Source organism: Rhinopithecus roxellana, chromosome 1 (genome assembly GCF_007565055.1).
Source record: "Rhinopithecus roxellana isolate Shanxi Qingling chromosome 1, ASM756505v1, whole genome shotgun sequence".
NCBI lineage: Eukaryota > Metazoa > Chordata > Mammalia > Primates > Cercopithecidae > Rhinopithecus > Rhinopithecus roxellana.
Genome location: NC_044549.1, coordinates 35,570,940 through 35,596,440, shown reverse-complemented (window position 1 = coordinate 35,596,440; position 25,501 = coordinate 35,570,940). Strand labels below are relative to the sequence as shown.

Sequence of the window (25,501 nt, the reverse complement as noted above, 5' to 3'; positions counted from 1 at the left end):
TCTTTCTGTAGCCCTTCACCCCTTCCCACAACCCCCCCCCCCCATTTCTTTCATTGGAATAACTCCCTTTCCAGCTTAAGTGGGAGCACAGTGAGATTTGTATGCAATTTATCAGTCCTTCTTCCCTGTTATAATATTTGGTTTTGCTTAACTGATTGATGTCCTCTGGGAACTAGGCATTCGTCTGATAAGGGAGGTTGGAGGGATTTTTTGTTTTGTTTTGGTCTTCCTTTTTAGTTTCTGCCTATCAAGTGGTCATAAAATGGATATAAAGTGGTAGTACAGCCCTAGGCACTGTTAGGCACCTCTTAGAAGAAATTAAGTTCAGGTGTGTGAAAGGTAGTTTTGCTTGTTTTTAATACAACCAGAAAACGTGGGAGGTGGGTGGGGAGAGGATGGATGCTATCTTTAGTGTGTGAGGAGGAACTATTGAAGCGCTTGATCTCCTTGTATCTCGGATCAACATCATTCTTTAAGATCATACGTTACTTCTGGATATTAAAGCCATAAGAAATTGGTTCATTTCATTTTACTCAAGAATTATTTTAACACTGTCTTATATGTTAACTATTGCAATTTAGAATTCCTTTGTATGGAAAAATCCTGTGCACAAGATAAAAATCAAAAGTTTTATTGCCCACATGTGTGGTTCTCTATTTTAATAACTGGGTGATCAAGATTATTGATTGGTATTGGCCGGGCGCAGTGGCTCAAGCCTGTAATCCCAGCACTTTGGGAGGCCGAGATGGGCGGATCACGAGGTCAAGAGATCGAGACCATCCTGGCTAACACGGTGAACCCCAGTCTCTACTAAAAAAAATACAAAAAACTAGCCAGGCGAGGTGGCAGGCGCCTGTAGTCCCAGCTACTCGGGAGGCTGAGGCTGGAGAATGGCGTAAACCTGGGAGGCGGAGCTTGCAGTGAGCTGAGATCCAGCCACTGCACTCCAGCCTGGGCGACAGAGCGAGACTCCGTCTCAAAAAAAAAGAAAAGATTATTGGTATTATCCCATCTCTATTTATGATGACTTGTGGAAATCTTTTCTGATCTTAATATGAGTAATGACTAAGCTAGTATATATATTTAATGTATTTTATCAATACATTTCCGTTTAGCTTTATTTTCTTAACAGGATCTATAGCTCAGATAAATTTATTGCAGAGAAATAATGAAAATTGGTCAGAATATTCTCGTCTCTGACTGGGAAATCATATTCCCACATGCATTTTTTTAAGGGTTCCTCTACATGTATTATAGTTGAGTTTGGATTCCAATATGCAATTTTGCATGTAGGTGCCTGATTGTCAAAAGAAAAAAACATAAAACATTTGCACCAAGTAAAGTGCATTGTTTGTGATGTAATTTTAATATGATTAACAATCTGCACAAAGCTTTTTTAAATGTGTAGTTCTGTATACAAGAAGTTATTCTGAGTACCCTAATTTTCAGATGGGTTGCTTAGATTAAAAAAAAAAAAAAAAAACTTATAACACAAAAGTGAGGGAGATTTGCATTTTATTGGTTGTCAAAAATAGTTGAAGGTATCTCATTATAAAAGAAGCAGAGGAAAATTCTTTGAACTTTCTCCCTGCCTCCTGTTGTCAGAATAGCTTCCATTTTCATCTTGGTGGGTTTTCACGCTCTCTGAACCATGCTAGGGCAGGACTGACCTTTCAAAGCTCGATGTGTGCCAATGTAGACTTTTCGGCTCTCATTTTCTGTTGTAACCAAGGCCTTGGGAACACTTTAGCTGTTTCTCATTTTTCTACTTGTTTATTTTTTTAATATGGGATCCAGGCTTAGGACAGGTGGCTGGCCTAAGTTTTCTGTTCCATGGACATGCAAGAAAAGAAGCTAGGGAGAATTTTAAACAGTTCAAATTTTTCATAAGTCTTTAACAACTCTTTCATCCTAGCTTTTCTTATTGCTGTTGGCAGTAGGGATAGATTTTTTCTTTTAATGTGGCAACAAGAACCTCAGGTTACTGACTTACCTTTTCAAGCAGAATCAGTCCAGTTATGTCTGGCACATAATAGTACCATCAAAAATATTTTCCATGTTTCAGTGAACTGGTAAGGGACCTGCTATGGCCATCCCTTCAGAGTGCTGGTGCAGGTAAGCAGTAAGCCATGCAAGTAATAAAGGGTAAGAAGAAATCTGATACAGAACTCTTCAGGCTCTAGTAGTGGACAGATCACTTCATTTTATGAGAAAACCCTTGTTATCCTTTCTGCCTTTATAAAAGAAGCAAATTTCAGAAGACAATTTTATGTCTTTCCTAGAGGTTCTTTTAGGGGTCGGTGCTGCATAGACTGTTGGCTCATTTAACAAACATAATTTTTGGCAAGCTACTTTGGTGATCCTCATTAAGTTTCATATGCAAATGTGTTAGGTGCTTATGATTCTAGCTATCGAATATGCTCCTCATGCTCTCTGCCACAGGGTCCTTTGAATCTTGGCTTTTCTTATTTTCTCTGGACAATTGTTTTTGGACTTCTTTTGTTTATGTAGGTCTGACGATGGTAACTATTAAAAAACTTCTATAGGGTTCTTCTTTTATATAGTGTTACATTACTTTTAGCTACATGATATTCCTGATTTTTCTAAATCCATTTTGGCTTAAAGTAATCATGCTGGCCATTTTCAAGGCTTTCATTGCCGTAGTGGTATTGGGGGTGCTGGGTGATATGTGGGAAAACCACCTGTAGCTTCTAAATGTTAAAGGCATTGAAAAGCTTGTAGAATGATTGATAGACTGCTGCCTGTTAGACGAGCAATTTTTTAAATGCGGATTATATAATATTTAAAGACTTTGTTGCTTCACAGTAGAAGCTTTTTAAATGTTAATTTGGGTTTTGTTTTGTTGTTCTATGACTTCGCATAAAAGATTTTGGATCTAAAAGGCTTCAGTTCACTCGTTCCATTTGTCTTACGGGACTTGGAATATAATACTATACATTTATTTATAATCATAAAGGAGGATAAGGCCAATAACTCACAACTCATGAAACCAAGGGTAAATAATCCATAGCTTATTCTCCCACCATTGCCACAATATTTATAACACAAATAACAAACAACTAAAAACAAAGAGAAACCAGTTTGTTTTTGTTGACAAAATGTTTGATCAAAATTACAGTAAAGTTCAAATGGAGCTGCAAATCCTAGTGGTTTACAATGGTTTGATTTATTTTTTTAAACAGACCGTGGATAATTAACCATAAAATATAACCTTCTCAGCACAAGTTACAGTGAATTACAGAAATGGGCAACAAGTCATTCATAACTGGTTGCAACTGGTTAGAGACCTTAAAGTAAAACGTGCAGGCAGTTACAAAAGCTACTTTCTTAGTGCACAATTCTATTTCCATTGCCAAAGGGAAACATCCTTTACTTTTTGTATACTACCACTAAGTCAGTATCCCAAAGTGAGGAATAAATGGGTTATTTTCTATGATTACCATGTTGTCATACATTTATTAAAATAAATACCTAGTACTTACCCATACTCTTTTTATTTCAGAATGTTTCATCATTACTAACAGGATATTCCTCATGATATTGCTGTCTGGTAAGTAACTCTCATTATCTGTAAATGGCAGTCCAAAATATTGAGGTGCAAAGAAGTCAAATATATTTCCATGAACCTCAGAAAATATGAGATCCAAAGGCTGTGGTGAGTCTTTGGGTCTAAACTTTAGCAATACTAAAGTTTCACAGAACATATTTTGACATTAGTAAAGGATAGATCTTTAATATCCTATTTGTTTATTTGTTCATTTGAAATACCAGCATTTAGAAGAATAAGAAACATGACCTCCCGAACCTATTATCACAGATTTTGGCAAATATTTTAGAATGACTCTGCTAAACAAGATGGAAGTACTCAAAGGACTTGTTTGGAAGACCCTCCATAGAGATACATTTCCAAAGGAGACTCCTGAGTGGACAGAAGGGGTGATAGGGTGAAGTTGAGCACTGATGTTTCCTGTGTGGAACACTGTATGTTTTGAAAAAAAACCTCAAAACCCTCCAAACACATTTGGTGATTCTTTGAACTACCCATTAGTATTCTGTGGTATTCTGTACATTTGAAATGCATTGGCTTCATTTGGATCAATCTTAAGATCAGACATGATTGCTCTTGTACTTACCGACAAGCCTAAAGGGAAAATACCCTTTAGAGACATGAATATGACTATCCTCTTTTACCAGTTAAGTAAGAGGACCAAGACCAGGGCTACAGGTGAGCATAGGCTTGAAGATTTTTCTAGGTGTCTTTTAGTGAAAATTTGTAAAGTTTGTAAAGTTTCGAAAAGATTGGTATTGTGGCCTTCTAGAGTTCTTGATATTTCCATGACTGGGAGAAGAGTGCAGGTCAAGACTAGGGGTGTATGGATAAAGTATTATCCAATCAGAGCTTGAAACAGCTGACTTTACTAGAGGCTGACCTGCACTGAAATACACTGGCAAATATACTGGAGAGGGAGGAGGAGGAAAAGGGTGACTTGCCTGGCATCTAACTGTGTTCTGCCTGGCTCCATCTAGGCCTATTTAGTCATGAACATCATATTCATCCAAATCTTTAAAAGTTACACTCTTGACTTCGCTTTATATGAATGTGCATAAAATGAGGGAAATAATCTCTCGTGGTAATAAAGATAGTTTTCTAAAGAGACTTTCCATATCTATTGTGCATAATCCATAGTTATCACTGTGTTGTTGTTTCTGATTCTGTTGCACATCTATCTCTGTCTCTCTGAGCATATCTATCTCACCAGTGAAGGCCAGGAGCCTTCAGGATTGTAGCTCCACCTCCCTCCCCACTCCCATGCTTTACTTGCTATGCTACCCCAAAAGAAACTCATATTAGTGTAAGCCTCAGGAGCTCAAGGGAAAGTCTTATTTGGTAACTTTAATTTGTCGCTCCTTTTGCATTTATCACAAAATGATCTCATCACAAAAAGGCCTGAATTTCACACTTTTGCTGGCTTGCAAACAAGCTAGTTTCTTCCCTATTTCTATCCAACACAGAGAAAGCTCTTTATGTTTCTATGATCAGATAAAATCTGTATTGATGTTTCTTTTCCTGTGGGTGTATTTCCCTTCTAGGTATGAAGACTTAAGCTATCAGGGCAATGCTGTGTGTTTGCAGTTTCTCTGTTTCAATAAATGAAAAGCTCCTTGGGAAAGGACAACACATCTTTTCCACTAATGAATAAATATTTATTTTCATTTTAAAATGATACATGCTCATTAAAAATAATTTAGAAAAACACATAGGAGTAAAATGAAGAAAAATTAAAGTAATTATTTCTATAATTTAAATCCAATCATTAATAACCATTTGATATATTTCCTTACTCTCATTTTCCCCTGAGGATATATTTTTAAAACATGATGTTATCATACTTTCTATATAATTTTGTGTCCTGCTTTCAAAATTTAACCTAAGAAATATGTAATTACATAGGCTTTGTAAACATTTAAAATAAATATATAATATTGCTGCAGAGGAATAGCTCATTTAACCTAAATGCCCAACAAGAACATCATCATTATTATTATTATTATTTATTTTTTATATCTCCATAATACCTTGCATAAACAGTAAATGAATCAGTCAACAAATAATAAATGAATAAAAGTTCAAATCAGTATATGTTTTTAAATTTTTTATCATAAAAAATCTTAAATTCACGAATATAGACAAATTACTATAATGAACTCCAATGTACTCATCACCAGCTTGCACAATGATGGCCTGTTATTTTCTCACTATATCGCAATGTTATTTTGAAGCAAACCCCAGACATCGTAGCATTTAGTACATCATTATTTCAGATCCATCAGGATGTTTTTTACATGTTAATGTTAAAACAATTCAGTAAATAGTTCTTACTATTGTATATAGTAGTGTTTTTCTTCATAGTATCCTGACATCGTATTTTCTAACATGTAACAATTGATTGTACAATCTCATCAGTGAGTTCCCTAATATTCTTAGACACATCTTTAAGCCAGAGGGCAATTTGGTTGCCTAGAGAAATATTTCACAGATTTGGCTAGGTTTCTTGGGGGAACTATTTTCTTTTGGTCCTTTTTTTACTTGACTCAAATTTAGGATGATAATTTGCATGCCAGATCTATACAGCATTAATTATACTTATTATTGAGTTTAAGCGTGTGTTGAATACAATTCCTTACCTGCGGTGAAAGGAAAGCATAGTCTCCTGATCACTTAGAACTCCAGTCTGGCTGTAGCCAACCAATATCAGATAAATATGGCAAGTCTACTTAAATCAAATGTAACACTGGCTTTAAAAGTTTATAATTTTTAATTAAGGTTATTGACAGACATGGAAAACATGTGATGGGTATGTGAGGCATTTAGAAATATGTAAAAGGGGGACTTGTATAATAAAAATCTGAATCCTATTTTTAAACACCACGTTTGGGGGGAAAGAAATTATGCATTGTATGACAAAGAGTACTCTCTGTGCTTGTATTATTGCTCTAGTTTATTCTAAAAATATTTTAGAGAACCCTCTATGAGCCAGCTTTCCATAGCTAGCCTAGATCCTTTACATACAGAGTTCCACAGATGAGGAATGCTCTGTACAAATCAGGCTGTCTGTAGAGAACCTGTATCTGGAGACTTGGGCTGTTTCACTGTCTTCGAATTGTAGGTCAGTGACTATTCAGTAGTGATGTGTTGTCCAACAGGTGTATTACACTCATCAGAAATTCAGGCTATAACTATACAACATACTGCATCAGTATAAACTGAATTTATGTGTTACTCAGGTCTATTTAATCTTAGGAGCACATTTTCCATTGGCCTCGAAAGTGAGTAGCTTGAATATTGATGTGCCTAAGACTTGGGGAAGAAAAAAAGTTTCTCCACCACACTAAATCTCTAGAAAAATATGAGGGTTTACAGTATGGACATATACAAAATATTTTCAGCCAAAACTGGTAGAGCAAAGCATATGGAAAAAAAAAAAGAGAGAAAGTCATAACATTAGCAATAAACTATCCCAAGCAAACAGAGAGCATATGTCAAATTTGTCAGATTAGATGGTATAAACAATACAAACTCTTTTTTTTTCCGCTTCTTTTTACCCTCTGAATCTTCTGATTATTTTGTCTCCTTTACTCTGAGCCTGTCATCATCATCATTAAAATATCAGAAAAGGTTAGAACTATATCGGTGGCTTGGCTAAGGCAGGTGTAACAAGAAAAGACCAGTAGGAACTAGCCACTATAGTATTTTAAAGCTACAACTCTTCTCCACTTCTTTCAGCATCCTGCTCTTACATGTGGTATTAAATTATGTGTCTCATATCACATAAACCTAGAATGTAAACTGCCTTTTAAAACGAGCCATAAGTTTACCCATGGTTCTTTCTAGCTTATGTATTATATATTTCACCCAAGTGAACCATCAATGCCTCATCATTCTAATAGCTGTAATAACAATAATTATTATTAATGATAGCATTTGCTTCTTGGTATATGTACACGTACACCTTTTTCTCTTGCTTCAGGTTTCCTTATCCTTGGCCTCTTTGGCTATTGGTGCTAGTTCAATTGTTGTTACATTTGTGACCTCACATATCCTCAAGCTATAAAACATTTCTTAGAACAAACTAGTACAATATACCTTCCACCTCCTTCCCCCGAGTTAAGCTCAAAATTGTGGTTAGCTGTTTCTGCTTATGTAAGGCAGGGAATCCTTTGCAAATAGCCCCATCAACCAAGATTTTCATTTTAGACCTAAGGATACCAATACATGTCACAAAAGCAAGATAAGTGATTTGTTCAGATCATCAGATCCCTATTTAATGAAGCTGACATATTTTCTGAATAAACTTTATTGGATGTATAACACAGGATCATGCACAACTGCCATAAGATGGGATTTATGGCATTACCATAATGAGATAACTTTGGTGATTCTGCTCTACCTAGGGTGGTGAGGGAAGAATAAAAACCCCACTCAAGACAAAAATATTCAAGAAAATGGTTCTGTAGTCAGCTCATTCCTTTCATGGTGGAAGTGTTAAAGAGAGAAATCTTCACTTTTTTCTTCCTCTTACCTAGAGAATACTTTGTTCTTACCTAGAGTCTGTGATATGAAGAATATGCTCTGTAGATGGTCTTATCTTATGTGGATTGGTTCACGGGAGACTACGCTAGGCTCCATAGAGAACTGGTTCTGTATGTTCTGTCCCCCTCTATGAAAACATTCCTAACCGTACTGTTGATGTATACATTTTGGTCAAAAGTAATTTGCTTTCTGGGTATTTGATGGCCACTCTGTGAATCAACCTAATGTATTTGTGGTATGGAAATCTGTAACCTCTGAATACTAAGTTTAAAGACTCTTATAATTAATTATTGAAAGGCACTTTAGCCCTTAACTATTTCTCTCTTTGGAGAAACAAGTTGATTGGTTAATCATGTCTTTGTTTATTTTTATTGTTGTTGCTGTACACATTGCACATAAAACAGGAAAGAGGAAAGGCTGTTTGTAAGAGGTAATTACAATGGCAAAATTGTATTTTCTCTAACTGTTCTCATTTTCTCATGTCTGATTATATCAAGACCTGCACTCTAGAAGTGTGTTTCAGTTTTGCTAAGAAAATGATAGAGGAGAAGAATAAATTCATTTCTATAAAGTGATGTCAAACACAACTTGACACAATTACAAATTTGTTTTTTTTTCTTTTTTCAACTTTTATTTTAGATTCAGAGGGTACATGTGTAGGCTTGTTACTTGTGTATATTGTATGATGCTGAGGTTTGGGGTATGAATGATCCCATCACCCAAGTACTGAGCATGTACTGAACAGTTAGTTTTTTGTTGTTGTTGTTCTGTTGTTTTTTTGAGATGGAGTCTCACTTTGTCACCCAGGCTGGCTTGCAGTAGTGCAATCTTGGCTCACTGCAACCTTCGTCCCCTGGGTTCAAGTGATTCTCGTGCCTCAGCCTCCCAAGTAGCTGGGATTACAGACATGCGCCATTACACCCAGCTAATTTTTGTATTTTTAGTAGAAACAGGGTTTCACCATGTTGTCCAGGCTGGTCTCAAACTCCTGGCCTCAAGTAATCCGCCTGCCTTGGCCTCCCAAACTGCTAGGATTACAGGTGTTAGCCACCACGCCCAACCACTGGGAAGACTTTTATTTCTGGTCCCATCTTTTGATAATAAGGATCCAGAGCCAAAGAAGAAACAGAAACTACTTTTAAGACCTTTGGAGATCCAAACCTAGTGGACTCTTAAGAGCCTGTATTATTTCTTGGATGACTTACCAGCCCTTTGTAGAATCAGAACTCTCACAATTTTCTTTAAATCAAATAAAACCCAAGGGGCTAAGTGGATCTTTAAAATTATTTCCAGGTCATTCTTTCAACAAGTATTTATTGGTTTATTTGTTATTATTTCAACAAACTATGTGACAGGCAAACGTGAACTCATTTTTGTTTTTTGTTTTTTTGTTGTTGTTGTTGTTGTTTTGTTTTTACCTTTCAACTCCTTTTATTTATTTACCTATTTATTTTCCTTAAGCAAGTAAATCTCCTTATGGATTGTTAAGGGCCCTGTGCATATTTGCATGTAGCCAAAGATTCAGTCTCTTGCAGGAACTCTGGTTGTCAACTGGTGATCTTGCCTTTGTCTTTTCTCATAGTTCTGCCTGTGGCGCCTGTCACTAGCAGTCAAATAAGGACAATTTTACCATTCTTTCCTGCTGCTCTAATTTTTTTTTAGTGCCGGTACATGAATTTGTTATTCTTTATAATTCCCTTTGAAGTTGGAAATCCAAGGGGAATCTAAAACCGACCAGATGTTTCTGCTGCTGGAAAGGAAAGAGAGTAAGGATTAAGTTTAACAAAAACTTAGTCTCCAGGAAAAAAAAAAAAAAAATCATTTCAGCTGGAAATCATCTTTAAATGCATTCATTTGCTACATATCTGTTAGTTAATTTACATTTACTGGTCCTTCGTAGGCAATATCCTCTATCAATGTACTCTGGGGAAAAATCATACATTTTGTGAACAAATAGACCCATGTTGTGGTTTGCTCAGGCCCATTTCCCTTATGGAGTTTTAGTTCTATTACTCTGCGTATTTTTCTCACATGCCTTATACTGAAGTTATTCTGTTGCTCCTGTTATTGTTATTGTTGTTGTTGTTGTTGAAGGTTCACTATCATATCACATAAAGTCTGGAGACCATTTCTGCAAACTGATCCAAGAGGGTGAGGTCAATACAGCCTGTGGTTAGGGAGGGAAGGAAGGAAGTTCTGCCAAACTGCTTAGCCTTTATGGAGAACTTCATTCTCGTTAGAGATATGTAGATCAAAACAAGAACAAGAGTGATGAAGGCCTTCAGGGGGAATAAAGAGAAAGTCTTGTGGTTTTTCAAGGATTCAGATGACGTTGTAGACAGTGTGAATAAACAGGTTGGGAAATGAAAAATGATAGAGAAAGGTATATTAGAAAACAAAAGAGAAAGGGGCATATGTGAGACACATTTATAGGACCTCTCAGAATAGGTGCCCAAGGCTTCAGGCTCAATACACAAAGGCTTCGAAGAGCAATTAAAAAATAAAATTAGAGAAGAGTCTTAAAAATCAATCAGAATGTTTTGGCGGTTTGCTTAATACCTCACAAAAGCATTGGATTGAAGAGATGGATATTTTATTTGCTTGTTTCCTGCACAGCATCTCTCATACTATCCTCCTCAGTTGTTCTCTGGATTTCCTAGGCTTCCCTAGGTTTGCAGAAGGGCCGAAAATTCTGTAAATAACGGCTTCTCAGTCCTTACCTTGCTCAGTGGATTTAAACATTTAGAAACATTTCCTACACCTCACTGTCACAAGGGATGAATACTCACCACTCAGAGTTTCTATTACCCTACCATCTCTTATTTTTAAATAGAAAGTCTGAGTCCTCAGTAATTATATTAAGCTTCTTAAGCTGCACATATCAATTGCATATACCATTTTAAGCATTTTTCAGTCTTTTTAAAGAGAGAGTAGAGGAAAAGACAGAGAGAAATCACTTAGCAGCTGATTCACTTATTTTAAGCAGCTTTCTTCATTTTAAAATATAAAAAATTCAGGTTCTGGAACATTGGGTGATTTGAATGTTCTATAAAGATTTGAAAAAAAGATTTTTTTTTTAAATTATATGTTCTACATTCAGGGACCTGGGTTTTCAGTTTAGTCCTTAAAAAAACAGGTTTGTGAAGTAAAGAAGTTTTCAATCTAAACACTTTTCTTCTTCCTTTTCATTTATTTATTATTATTATTACTATTCTCTTTTGTCAAAGCATATGGTATGAAAAGCATTTATGTTGGTCTCACTACTGACAGAGCTTAACCTAATAATCCAAGACTTGGAACTTGGTATTTCAATAAAGGAAACACTGTTTGAGGTATTTTCCATTCAAACCAGCATCAAAAGTTTTTAATTAACACCATCAGAAATTAATGGACTGAATGAATGCAAGACACGGTTCCTACATACCCCTTTACTGGGAACAAGACAGCAAGTGGGATCCATTGTGTATGTTTGTATTTTATAATGTATTTTTATTTACTTATTGAAGCAGAGTCCCAGCTGCACGTTGCGTAGCAGAGCTACAAGAGTGAAACCTGCCGAGGGCTGCTTCACTCCAGCAGTTTCATTTTGCTCACTGATTGTTGTCCTGAGTTCTTTGTGATTGTAATTGGTTAGAAAGTTTGAAATTAGCAAGTCCTTGTCAGCTCATGAAAGCTTTGAAATCATGAGGCTTGATACAGCTATCAAGCCTGCTGATGCCTAATCACTTTTCGGGCTAAGAACCTCCAGTGCGGTGAACATTCTCAGTCCCCAGGCTTTACCTCAATCACCAATTCACCACCCTCTGGAGCTCCTTGTCTTGGATGGTGGCTTTGTTTGGGGCCCTTTCTTTTCCATCACTGAAGCCTATACCGGGATGAACAGATTTTGGACTGACTAATGGGGATGGGGGTTGTTAGGAAATGAGAGCAAATGGGAAAACAGAATGATGTAGGGGATCAAGGGAATAGGGAGGAAGGAAAAGGGGTAGAAAGAGCATAAAAGAAAAAGGAAGCGGGATATAAGATGGAAAGAGCTTTGTAAATATTGACATTTAGATTCTGTGCAACTGGATTTGATATCTCAGGATAGAACTCACTGATAGAACCTAAATGGTCCCCAGGGCTCTTTATTTTTTCAGACCTTTTTTTTAAAAGCTTGCCCACTCATTGTCAAAGGGAAGACATGTGTGTTCATATAACCTACTTACCCTGCCACCACCCCATTTGTGAGGACCAGGAATACAATATTTTCCTTTATACATTATGTTAGAGGAATGAGGGGTTTATCAATTCCTCTCCTGTAACAATAAAAGTATCCATTGTTTATCCTTATGCTCGGAGTCCCCAAACCAATTTTCTCCGGAAAACTCTTTCACAGCTTGGTACATTTTTAAATAACCCCACCTTCATCCTTGTAGCAAAGAAGGAGCTGCTCAGGCAGGGTGAACTAAAGTAGATAGATATTGTCAGCAATGATGAAATGTTTCCAAATGCTTAAAGGTCTTAATAACTTTCTGTATATCTAACTCATTTATGTTCAAAGACCTCAAGCTTCATACATTTAGGTGCAACTCTTAACCTTTCCCAATTTCTCCTATACTTTAATAAAAACAAAAGTAAATGCAAACCAGATACAAAAACAACAACACAAATCTTAATGCCATGAATTCAGAATGTCAGAAAAATTTTCAATAGGCCCCATTATGGCAAAACGCTGCAAAAATGCATCAGCATGTTGGGAAAAGCTCCCTAAAGTCGTTCAACCATTTCTTCCCTGAAATATGGGAAGATGAATATATATTAGACTCCTAGAAGAAAATAATTGGTGAATGAGTGTCAGGATTTTCATAAGCACTGCTAAAAATCTGATCTTGCCATCATAACAAGAGAATCAGTTAAGCCTATTAACAACACGTCATTTTTCTTAGGTGGACAGTGTAGGATTTACTGTCCCAAAGTTTGACTTCATGCAGGAGTTAGAGGAGACACTTTGTTTGGAATATCGTTTAGTAAAGAAGATGCAGCCTAACCTTCCCCAGACCATACATTAAAGGATGCAATATCAGACTACACAGTATATTATACACCACCCCTCCCCCACCCCAAGTCTTTACAGGCTTCTGTAGCAGATATGTCTGTCAAAATCCTGTCATGGTCCCTCAGAGATGTCAGGCAGTACTGCCATGGTCCCTTCAGCTGCACCTGAAGCCGTCCTCTGCTAACCTGGACTCCCACCTCAAGTATGCTTTTCCTTCTGCCCCAGGACCTTTTCCAATGCTGGAAGATCTCAAAAAGTCTAGGATGGGGAGAGTGGGGCTTACAGAAGTCGAACTTAATGCCCTGGGGAACCTCTCAACTAAAGGAGGAATAGAACCGGAAAAAGAGATGTTCCAGCCTCTATTTCTTTATAATGTCTACCTCTGTAGCCATTCTGTACAAATCTCAGAGATCCTGGCCATTCCTTGTTATTGTCTTGCCCTCTGAGATTACCTTCTAAGTTACTGCCTGTACCCAAGCCTTTGGAGAGAACCTTAAATGAGTCAGGTACTCAGGTTGGTTTGTTTGTATTAATCAATTTGCAGCAACTTCTTCTCTACTGTTGACTGCCCCCCATGATTTATTGTCCATTCATAGCCTGATTCCCAAAGCTAGATAGAAGCCCAATTGCTCACCTCAATATATTATTAAAACATGAAGGGAGAGACATTGTTTTATTCACTTGTGGCCTCCTGAATCTAGCACAGCCCAGAAACATAGCTGGTGCTTAATTGATGTTTGTTGAATGAACTAATAAATGCATAGTTTACACCAATAAGTTTTGCCAATAATAAGAGATATTAGGTTTGTTTCAATTAAGTGTGAAGTGTGTTACAATAAATGTTACTAATAAATTTCTGAAAAAAATATATATATATTTATTTATTTATTTATTTATTTTGAGATTGTGTCTCACTCTTTCGCCCAGGCTCGAGTGAGGTGGTGCGATCTCAGCTCACTGCATCCTCCGCCTCCCAGGTTCAAGTGATTCTCCTGCTTCAGCCTCCTGAGTAGCTGGGATTACAGGCGCAGGCCACCATGCCCAGCTAATTTTTATATTTTTAGTAGAGACGGGGTTCCTCCATGTTGGCCAGGCTGGTCTCGAACTCCTGACCCCAAGTGAACCGCCCACCTCGGCCTCCCAAAGTGCTGGGATTACAGGCGTGGGCCACTGTGCCTGACCTGAAGTATAGGTATATGGTTTACTCTTTTAAAATTTTAATTAAAACAAACACAAGATTATTCCTATGAAAAAGTCACACTTCTACACTTAAGTTTTCTAATATTATTAAGTGGGAGAAAACAGATGACGTTTTAGTTTGTACTCCAAAAAATTGCAAATAACCCTTGGTTAAACCCAGGGGAATATAAACCCGGGTGGCAGTATGTACCACCATTTGAAGTATCTGCACAAGGTCAACAGGCTTTTTTTTTTTTTTTAACGGAGTCTTGCTCTGTCGCCCAGGCTGGAGTGCAGTGGCCGGATCTCTGCTCACTGCAAGCTCCGCCTCCCGGGTTCACGCCATTCTCCTGCTTCAGACTCCCGAGTAGCTCGGACTACAGGCACCCGCCACCGCGCCCAGCTAATTTTTTGTATTTTTAGTAGACCGTGGTCTCGATCTCCAGGTCAACAGGCTTTTAAGTGACACTTTTTGGAGGATATTTGTTGCTGTGATAATACGAAGCCAGCCTAGAATGAGAAATAGTGAAGTCCTGCTGGTGCCTGTTTTCTAGACAGAAATGTAAGACCCACTCTATCCACAGAGTACTGGTGACAAGTCCACCTTCCATGAGACAGATTAATAAGGCTCCCCAACACAAATGACAATGGAATGGAGAGTTCAGAACTGTCTTTCTGTACCTCAGTGTCCAAGACATGGATATGTAAAGATTTTTTTCTGGGGTATGGTGACCAAGATGATCACCTTAACATCACAAGCCTACTCCTCTTTAACCAAATGTCCCCGTCTGGACTGAAGAAACTAAAGAATGAGGAATAGTCCAGCAAAAGGTACGTTAATTTTCCTAGTAGTTTACTTTGGCTCCAGGTAAGTACAAAAGGACATGATATTCCATGTTAGCTATATTTCTCTCTGAAAAAAAAGAAAAAAATTCCTACTTTTAGAAAAGTTTATCAAGCATTTAATCTAGGAAGATAAACTGTTGACAACTACGGAATTTGTTCCCCCAGAAAATACCTAAAGCCTCTGCTCATTTCATGTTTACTAATATTTCATTAGTCAAAGCAAGTCACTTAACCAAGCTCAAAGCCAAGGGACAGAGATATGTATCCCATCTCCCACATTAACACATACTCTACTGAGAGTTACGTTAAAGTCTTATGGTAAAGTTTATGGATGGAAAGTTCTATCATAGAGAGGGAGTGAAGAATTAGACAAAGTAATCCAGTCTGTCACGTGTATTATTGGTTTGGACTCAGAAACAAATGGCTTGAATAAAAAACTTAAGAAGCCTGATGAGGTATAAGGGACTTTTGTGTTAGTGGTTGATACCACATTTACAATCACAGTCTCTCTAATCACCTTCAGGGGCTTTCATCATAGATTACTTTTGAATACATCAATTATGGTAAGCACTGAATAGACAATAACGGTCAGATAAAACACAGTAGGATAGAGATGAACAGCATGGATTCTATTCCAGCTCTATCACTGAGGGTGAAATCTCGCACATTTCTACTGATTTTTGCCCCCTCAGTATTATGATCTCGAAAAAGGAATACTACTCTTCTTTTTTATTTTTTCTTAGTATAGAAAGCATACAAAAGCCAGTGTAGAATTCTGTGCGTAGCACAAATTACAAGAGGACAATTAAATCACCTACAATCATCTAGAAGTAATTTGTTTTCAAACTTTGAGGATATACCTTTATAATCATTTTTTTTTTTTCCTGTGTATATATACCCTTTTTGTTTTTGGTAAAACACTGAACACTGTTCCTACTTTTGTCTCTTAAATCTGTGTTGTGAGTAACATTCTTTGCCTTCTATGCCTTTAAATAATCTTCAGTGTCATTTTAGTGAAGATTTAGTCTACATTCACCATAGTTTTTTTGTGAAATTTAAATCAGATGTCATAAAGTCTTTAGAAAGCAGAATATACCTTGAAAATAAAGGTATTATTATTATCATTACAGAATTTTAGAGATTGAAGGAAAAAAAGAAGCTAACATTTCATGAAGACCTACTCTGTGCCATGCCATGTGCCTAGAACTTTGTTTAACCCATTTCATTTAATAACCTTTCAACCTAATGAAGCAATATAGCATGATGGTTAAACTCTGTGGGCTATAGGCTGTCTAGTTCAGCTGCACAGCTGCTAACTAGCTTTATGACTTTTCAAACGTTTATCTTCTTTTTGGCTTAGTTTCTCTGTTGCAAAATGGCAATAATAATAATAGCACTCACCTCCAAAAGATTGTTGTAGGATTAAATGATCGGATAGGTTCAAAATGTTAGGAACAGTAGTATTCAATAAACATTAGTTATTATTTGCTATCTTCCCCACTACTCCATAAACCCTTCTATTAAAATACAAATCCACATTGATTTTAACTTCTTTGGTGTAGAAGTGTGTTCTAAGAAGAGGCAATGTAAAATAAATGGAAAAGCCAAGGACTTTATGATTTTTAACCCTGGCTCCCAGCCTTCTAATAATTTTGCCTCTGGGAATTTAGTTAAGGTTTACAGGCTAGACACGGTGGCTCACACCTGTAATCCCAGCACTTTGGGAGGCCAAGGCAGGTGGATCACCTGAGGTCAGGAGTTTGAGACCAGCCTGGCCAACATGGCAAAACCCCGATTCTACTGACAATACAAAAATTAGCTGGGCTTGGTGGTACACGCCCATAGTCCCAGCTACTTGGGAGGCTGAGGCAAAAGAATCCCTTAAACCCAGGAGACAGAGGTTGCCGTGAGCCAAGATTGCACCACACACTCCAGTCTGGGTGACAAAGTGAGACTCCGTCTCAAAAAAAGTGAAAATAAAAATAAAAAATAAAATAAAATAAAAATTGTACACTCAGTTATGTTTTTATTTAAAATGGGTAAATACTAACAATCTAAGGGTTTTTAAATGAGAATTTAAATGAGATAATATGTGTTTAGAATCTACTATCTTGCCTAAATAAGAAATGGCTTTGTAAATGTTAGTCTTTCTTCTCTTGCATTGCCATTAAATAGTTGTATTTGTTTTAACAATTAGGATCTCTGGGCAGGTAAATTTATATACTTTTACCATTACCACAGGCACTCATGCATTAGTGTGAGACAGTCAATAATTAACTAAAGACTGTATGGAGGCAGTGGTGCTAAGTAGTAAGCTGGTATATTTCTTGGCTTTCTGCAGTTTATCACCAGTTTTCCCTGACTCTAGCATGATCTGTACCCTGCAGATGTCCCCACTATTTTTTGATTCAGTAACAATCATTGTCAAACAATAGATTTCTCTTTTGTATCTAGTTGATGTGCAAAGGTTTTTATTCAAATTAACAGAAAACATTTTCATAAAGCAGCTTTTAATTTCTTCAACAAGCATACAAGATTACTAAATGAATGAAACAGGCAGAGAGAATGATTGAATGAATGACTATCTTATTCATCTAATAGTTACTGAGCACTGGTTATGACATTGTAGCATTTTGACATCATTACTTGGCCAAGTATATCAATGCAGTGTGCGTCTTTTTTTGTTTGTAAAACTTAGACAAGAGTCAAGGTCAATGCCCTCAGGCTGTTAACTGTTTAGATTCTAGAAAGAAACTTGGAGATCAATAGCTTCAATATAAAATAGAGTGAAGTAGATACTGTTATAGAAGAATAGCCAAGGCACTGTGGTTAATTCTTTTTTTTTTTTTTAATCACATCTTTAAAAAAATTTTTTTGACGTTATACTTTAAGTTCTGGGGTACATGTACAGAACACACAGGTTTATTACATAGGTATACACATGCCATGGTGGTTTACTGCACCCATCAACCCATCATCTACATTAGGTATTTCTCCTAATGCTATCCCTCTCCTAACCCCAGACCCCCAGATAGGCCCCGGTGTGTGATGTTCCCCTCCCTGTGTCCATGTGTTCTCATTGTTCAGCTCCCACTTATGAGTGAGAACATGCGGTGTTTGGTTTTCTGCTCCTGTGTTAATGATGGTTTCCAGCTTCATCCATGTCCCTGCAAAGGACATGAAGTCATCCTTTTTTATGACTGCATAGTATTCCATGGTATATATGTGCCACGTTTTCTTTATCCAGTCTATCATTGATGGGCATTTGGGTCGGTTCCAAGTTTTTGCTATTGTGACTAGCACTGCAATAAACATACGTGTGCATGTGTCTTTATAGTAGAATGATTTATAATTCTTTTGGGTATATACCCAGTAATGGGATTGCTGGGTCAAATGGTATTTCTGATTCTAGATCCTTGAGGAATCACCACATTATCTTCCACAATCGTTGAACTATATTTACACTCCCACAAACAGTGTTAAAGCGTTGCTATTTCTCCACATCCTTTCCAGCATCTGTTGTTTCCTGACTTTTTAATGATTGCCATTCTAACTGGTGTGAGATGGTATCTCATTGTGGTTTTGATTTGCATTTCTCTGATGGCGAGTGATGATGAGCATTTTTTCATGTGTCTGTTGGCTATATGAATGTCTTCTTTTGAGAAGTGTCTGTTCATATCCTTTGCCCACTTTTTGATGGGGTTGTTTTATTCTTGTAAGTTTGTTTAAGTTCCTTGTAGATTCTAGATATTAGCCCTTTGTCAGATGGACAGATTGCAAAAATTTTCTCCCATTTTGTAGGTTGCCTGTTTATTCTGATGATCATTTCTTTTGCTGTGCAGAAGCTCTTTAGTTTAATTAGATCCCATTTGTCGATTTTGGGTTTTTGTTGCCATTTTTGGTGTTTTAGTCATGAAGTATTTGCCCATGCCTGTGTCCTGAATGGTATTGCCTAGGTTTTCTTCTAGGGTTTTTATGGTTTTACGTCTTACGTTTAGGTTTTTAATCCATCTTGAGTTAATTTTTGTATAAGGTGTAAGGAAGGGGTCCAGTTTCAGTTTTCTGCATATGACTAGCCAGTTTTCCCACAACCACCCATGAGACAAAGATTATGATACCTATCTTGCAGGGCTTGTTCATATTAAGCACCTAGGACCTTACCTCAATGCATGATATGCCCTCGGCTCATGGCAGTTACAATTATAATCACTTTATTTTCTCACCTCTGTTCTCTCTTACTAGTCCCATCTTCCCTAACCTTTACTGCTTTTCAGACCGTGTTTGTTGTTCTTTGCATTTTTGTTGTCTATTATAAGGCCTAGCACATAATAAATGCACTAGAAATGTATCTTTAATGAAATAATATACTAACTTTCTGAGGTCATTCTTATGCTCATGCATTCCAGATAAATACAAAATACCTTTCTTTGGCATTACATTTTAAGTAATTCTGCATATTTAAACCATTTAATGACCAAATTTCAGGAATTTTCTTTCATTGAAAGTCTCTCTTTTTGAAATTATCAACTTAATACAACTTAAAGTCATACATAAGATGCAATGATTCTGCGATGTATACCTGAAAACCACTGACTTTGAAGTTACTCACTTCAAATCTTTAAATATATATTTTTCAAAAGCATAGTCAAAATGGTACCTACATCTTCAGTGTGGAGGTGAAGGCAGTATTAACAGGATCCTATAGTTGACTAAAGAGTTGGTTACAGCAAAGCTCTCCATTGCCCTTAAATTTTCTGTCTCCTTAATACAGTAGGATCAATTTTAAGTGCATTTTATGTGTACATTTTAAAACTCTTTTTTTAAAAAAAGAATGGAAATGGTTTTCAGAGTGATGCTGACATTGGTTGATGATGCCAAGGAACCAATGGAGAGCGTATTTTTTAAATTGAATATGTTCTTATTTTCTTATTTGTTGATTTTTAGAGTGAATCCAAATGTGAAGGGGGAAAAAATCAAATTCTGCCAATTTGAAAAGAACAAAACCAGCTAAAACTTTCTTTTAAAATTTCTAAGCTATTATGAGAAAACTACAGACAAAAGATTGTATATGCAAGTTTTTTATAAAGAATCAGATTGCTTTGCCTTTCTTTAGTCATTTCAAAAGTCTTTGTCAGGTATGAAAAAGAAATATACTCAAAATGAAGAGTAAATATAATTAAAATGGTTCCTTGCCTTAACATATAAGCTTCTTATGGGCAAAAATCTGTATAAGGTTAATACTGTAAAACTTTGATTTAAAAGAAGAAATAAGAAAGAGTAGGCAGAGAGAGGAAAGGGAGAGGAAGAAGTTTGATTTTTATAAGAGTAAACATAGAATATTATAGTAAATGAAATGACATTAAATCATTAGCTACTTTTAATGAGACAGTTTTAGATCCTTAATATATATATTATATATATATATATATATATTTTTTTTTTTCCAATTTTCCAGTATTTGGCATGTACCTGACACACAGTCATCTCTTTTCAACAGTTAACAGAATGAATGATATTGTCTGGGCCAGCAGCCCCCAACGTTTTTGCCACCAGGGACTGTTTTCATGGAAGACAACGTTTCCATGGACTGTAGGGGCGGGGATGGTTTCAGGATGAAACTGTTTCACCTCAGATCATCAGGCATTAGATTCTCATAAGGAGTGTGCAGCCTCAGTCCCTCACATGCACAGTTCACAATAGGGTTTGTGCTCCAATGAGAATCTAATGCTGCTGCTGATCTGAAAGGAGGCAGAGTTCAGGCAGTAATGCTCACTTGTCCACTGTTCATCTCCTCCTGTACAGCTAAGTTCCTAACAGGTACCAGTGTCTGAGGCCTGGGTGTTGGTGACTGCTGGTTAAGGCCACATTAGTTTGTTATAAGTGCAAGGTTTCTGGTAACAGAAATTGATTATCATCAAGACCAAATATGTATACTAAAGACCTACCTTAAATTCATTTTTTTAGCAGGTAGTATGACATTGTGGGTAAGAATTTACATTTGTGAACATTTACTAGCTGATGACCTAGGTGAGCTTCTGTTTCCTCATGTATAAACTTGAGATTATAAAAATCCCCTAGTTGCCTGGGCACAGTGGCTCACACCTGTAATCCCAGCACTTTGGAAGGCCGAGGTGGGCGAATCACGAGGTCAGGAGATCAAGACCATCTTGGCCAACAGGGTGAAACCCTGTCTCTACTAAAAATACAAAAAATAGCTGGGTGTGGTGTCACACACCTGTAAACCCAGCTACTCAGGAGGCTGAGGCAGGAGAATCGCTTGAACCAGGGAGTCGGACATTGCAGTGAGCCAAGATGGTGCCATTGCACTCCAGCCTGGTGACAGAGCGACATTCCATCTCCAAAAAAGAAAAAAAAATTCCCTAGTTCAGAGGCTTAGAGGGAGAATAAGATAATGCCATAATGCACTTGTCCAGTGAGTAAGTTCTCACTAAATTTTAGACATTATTATATCATTTGTAATATTATGGGTAAATATAAGTATTACCTGACAGAGTTTTATGAAAGTTAATACACATGATTTCAGTGGTACTTAGGACATCTAAGAGTTCAACATATTGAACATTTGGGAACCCCTACACAAGACAAAAAAGATTCATTTTCACAATTTTTCTGAAAAACAATCTAATTGGAAAAAGGGATTCTGTTTATTAAGAGATAAAAATCAATAATAATGAACTTAGTGTTTATAAAACATTGACCTTCCGTTGAGCTCTAACATACATTATCTCATTTAACTCTCACAACAACTACATGAAATTGCTGTTATTATTACTACTTTACACAGAAGGAAACTGAGGCACAGAAAAGTTAAGCACTACTGATATGTGGCAGTAAACCCTCATATTAGACTCCAGAGCCTGAGTTTTTAACTACTGTGTTATTCAAAATGGATGGTATGCAAATGAATGTGTAAGTGTTGAGAAGATAAAATGAATGCTGCAAGCTGATCAGTTGGGGAAGAGGATCAGAAGTAAGGAAGATGGGGCCTTTAGGAACCAAAATATTCATCCTGTGACAGAGTCTGGCTTCCTAGGTTTGAATCCTGACTCCTCTACTTACTGATTGTGTGATCTTGGGTAAGTTTCTAATCTCTCTGTGCCTCTATTTCCTCACCAATAAAATTGGAGTAATAACGGTACTATCTGGTAGAGTTGTTGTGAAGATTTGGCGTGTTAATACATGTGATTACAATGGCACCCAGTATATCTAAGAGTTAAATAAATGTTAGCTGATATTAATGTTATTGTTATTGTTACTGCTGTTGTTATTGGTGACTGAAGTACTCTGAATTTGTTTCTTTCTTATTGAGTTAGCATCTAGAAATTTAAGCGAAGTGAATATGTGAAAGGTGTGGGTCATTAGAACACTAAAGCACAGTTTTTCTGCTTTCAGCCCAAGAACTTTGCTGGAGTGTAATATGATGGGAAAAGAAAACATACAATTCAGAGCATTCCATTGTACATTTAGGTGGAAGAAATTGAGTAACAGAATACGTTTGGTAGCCTCATATGATTTCTTTCTCTTTATGCCCACCCATTGATTTTTCTGTTAGCCGCCTTCAGAAAATAGTAATGTCAAGTAAAATATCATTGTGATTTTACTTCTTCTGAACACATGAAGAAATATTATTTTTAAAGATATGCACACAAAAACTTTAAAACAGAATGTTGGGAATACTAACCCTACAGCTCGCATTGTCACGTTTAGTCCATTCCACAAACAGAATGGTAATGTGCTTAGTAGCTAAATATGTAGAAATCCACACCCACCCCCCAGCAAAAAAAATACAGTAACATTATCCATGAGAAAAATATGATAATATTCATTGACAGGGGAACTACAAGGGGCAATTTTCCCAAGCTGTGTCTTTCAGACAATGCTGTCAGTTTTTCCACTTTGATGAGTATAGTTGGGCTTGTGATGCAAGGACAAGAAATTCCAGTATGGCTAGAAGACCAGGGCATTGGCTATGCTGTTAGCTATACAGAAAATAAAATTAAAAATTAAAAATTATATATATATATATATATATATATATATATATAAACACACACATGAACGATAGATTTTTTAAATGTTTGTAATAGAGATTATTTTGGGCAGCACTTGCCTAGATTTGCTCTCTACTAGTGACCTCGGCAAAAACAGTTCATAGGATACTTTTTCTTCTGTGTTTTCCAGAGACCCTTTGAAGGCAGAAAGCTATGCCAGAACACCCATATTTTGACTTGTGTGTGTATGTGTGTGTGTTTCTCTATGTATATATTTAAACAAATACCACATTTGAAATGTTTTTCAGTGTTGTGTAGCATGTACCCAAGGCCAGTTTTATATAAATCAAAAGATATTTCTAATATTAATATTTACTACTTCATGCAAAGAAAATCAGTTACAACTCTATATCTTTGATTTTTTACTTCACTCATTCATTTATTCATCACTCTCCCACATAGACAAGTTAAAACTTAATTTCACATTTTACAAAATAATTTGAGTTATACTGATTGACTTTATTTTTTAGTACTCATTCATTGTAGTTTACATGTGTTTTTACTAAATGGAAATCTTTGAGGCTGTAAGTTAATAATTAAAAATAGAGCAAGGTACCACAGGCTTATTCCTCCCTTGTTTTCTTTTCTTTGATTTTCAAAATACTCATCTGCAAACTTTATTGCATGTAAGTACAGTACCTCTTTACATATGCACCACAACTATTTTGTATGAGCTATAAAACAACTAGAATTAAAACTTGTCCAAGGCCCCAAAGCCCGTTCTTCACAAAGGAACCTTTCTTGCCTGATTGTTAGAAAGTGTTTTGAATGATGCATAACTAAGTAGAGTAACTAAACAATTGCTTTTGAGCATCTGGAGCTTGCCCATTAAGATTTCTATAGCCCTTTATTTTCCTTTCTGTGGTTTAAGAAGTGATTCACATTCAATATATGAAAGTTCTGGGTTCAGCCCCTTGAGCTTTTGGTAGAAGAATCTTCATGAATCTAATAAATAAATAAAACAAATAATGTAAGAGCTGAAGACAGTTGAGCTCATGTGAGTTTATGTACCAAAGCACTTTCTTCCTGGGAAGAAAAGGTATCTCCTATACTTTTGATTTCCTAAATTTAGATCTAGAAATGCACCATTGTTTTCTTAGAGTGTATTTCTTAGGGTGTGTATGTGGGGAGTCGGATTGTAAACAACCGATTCAAAATTTACCTGGAACATTATAGAATAATATCAATACTTTGTAGGTAGAAAAATCATTACCTACAAATGGGGGATACATTATGAACATATTTCAACTAAGCAAAAGCATAGTCAAGTGCCTTCAGAATGCTAAATTTTAGATGTTGCACTGATGAGATATTTTCCCTACAAATAAAAGACCAAAGTGTATAAAACCTCAGGACATGTGGCTGAGTTAGAATGACAATGCAGCTGTCATTTTTGCATTTCCTGGCTTTCATGAATCATTACTAGTGATCCTCTGTCATTTAAATCAGTTGAGAACATGGATTTATCTTAATTTTCACCCTTTGTTTCCCTTTTTTGTGATAACAGTTATGAGATATGATGATGTAAAGTGTTTCTACTTATAATGGTTTCAGCCTCGTCCCTTGGCAGCCTAAATCTTCTGGCTAATTCACTGATCAGTTAAATAGTCGAGGTTATTATTATTATAATAATTATTTTACATTTATATAGCACTTTCCTCCAAGGGGCTCAAGGCATTTTACACACAGTAAATTACCAAATAGGAATTAATCCTTATATCACCCTGTGGGGTAGGTACAGTCACATAAATGAAATTCTGCAGAAGTACTGCCTGTGTCACAGCACTGAGCTCTACCCCAACCCCCAGTGAACCTACCCTGCCTACCTGAAGATAAAGAAGAATGCTGTTGGCATGGCAGGGAAAAGCTGGAAGAAAGATCTTGGGAAAATGGCCCTGTGTCCTTACTTTGGTGCTTTGGGCTATCTGGAAAATGACACTATTGAGAGCAGCTAAGCATGTCTTGATATGCAATTTACAGATAAGTTTCACCTATATGGTTTTATTTAATCCTGACACAAGACAAGGTGGGATGTGGTTCCCAAACTTTTGTGTGTATAGAAATCACTTGGGAGCGAGTTTAAAATTCAGATTCCAAGACTTTCTAGCTCATGGAGATTCAAATATAATAAGTCAAGAAGGGGCCGTTAACATCTGGATTTTTACCTCAGCTGATTTTGAGTCACATGATGCTTACCCATATTTTATGACATTTGAGCTGATTAAGGAATTGTTAGTCCCATTCTACATATCA

At 36.5% G+C, this 25,501-nt stretch overlaps 1 protein-coding gene across 4 annotated transcripts in view; it reads left to right on the top strand.

Annotated features, from left to right (window-relative positions):
* Positions 1–25,501, top strand: part of ZBTB20 (zinc finger and BTB domain containing 20) — an 831,659-nt gene that overhangs the window by 452,706 nt on the left and 353,452 nt on the right. For all 4 annotated transcript variants that reach the window (XM_030941361.1, XM_030941349.1, XM_030941352.1 and 1 more), the window contains one exon: positions 3,524–3,571. The gene's annotated coding sequence lies outside the window, so the exon portion shown is untranslated. The remainder of the gene's footprint in view (positions 1–3,523; positions 3,572–25,501) is intronic.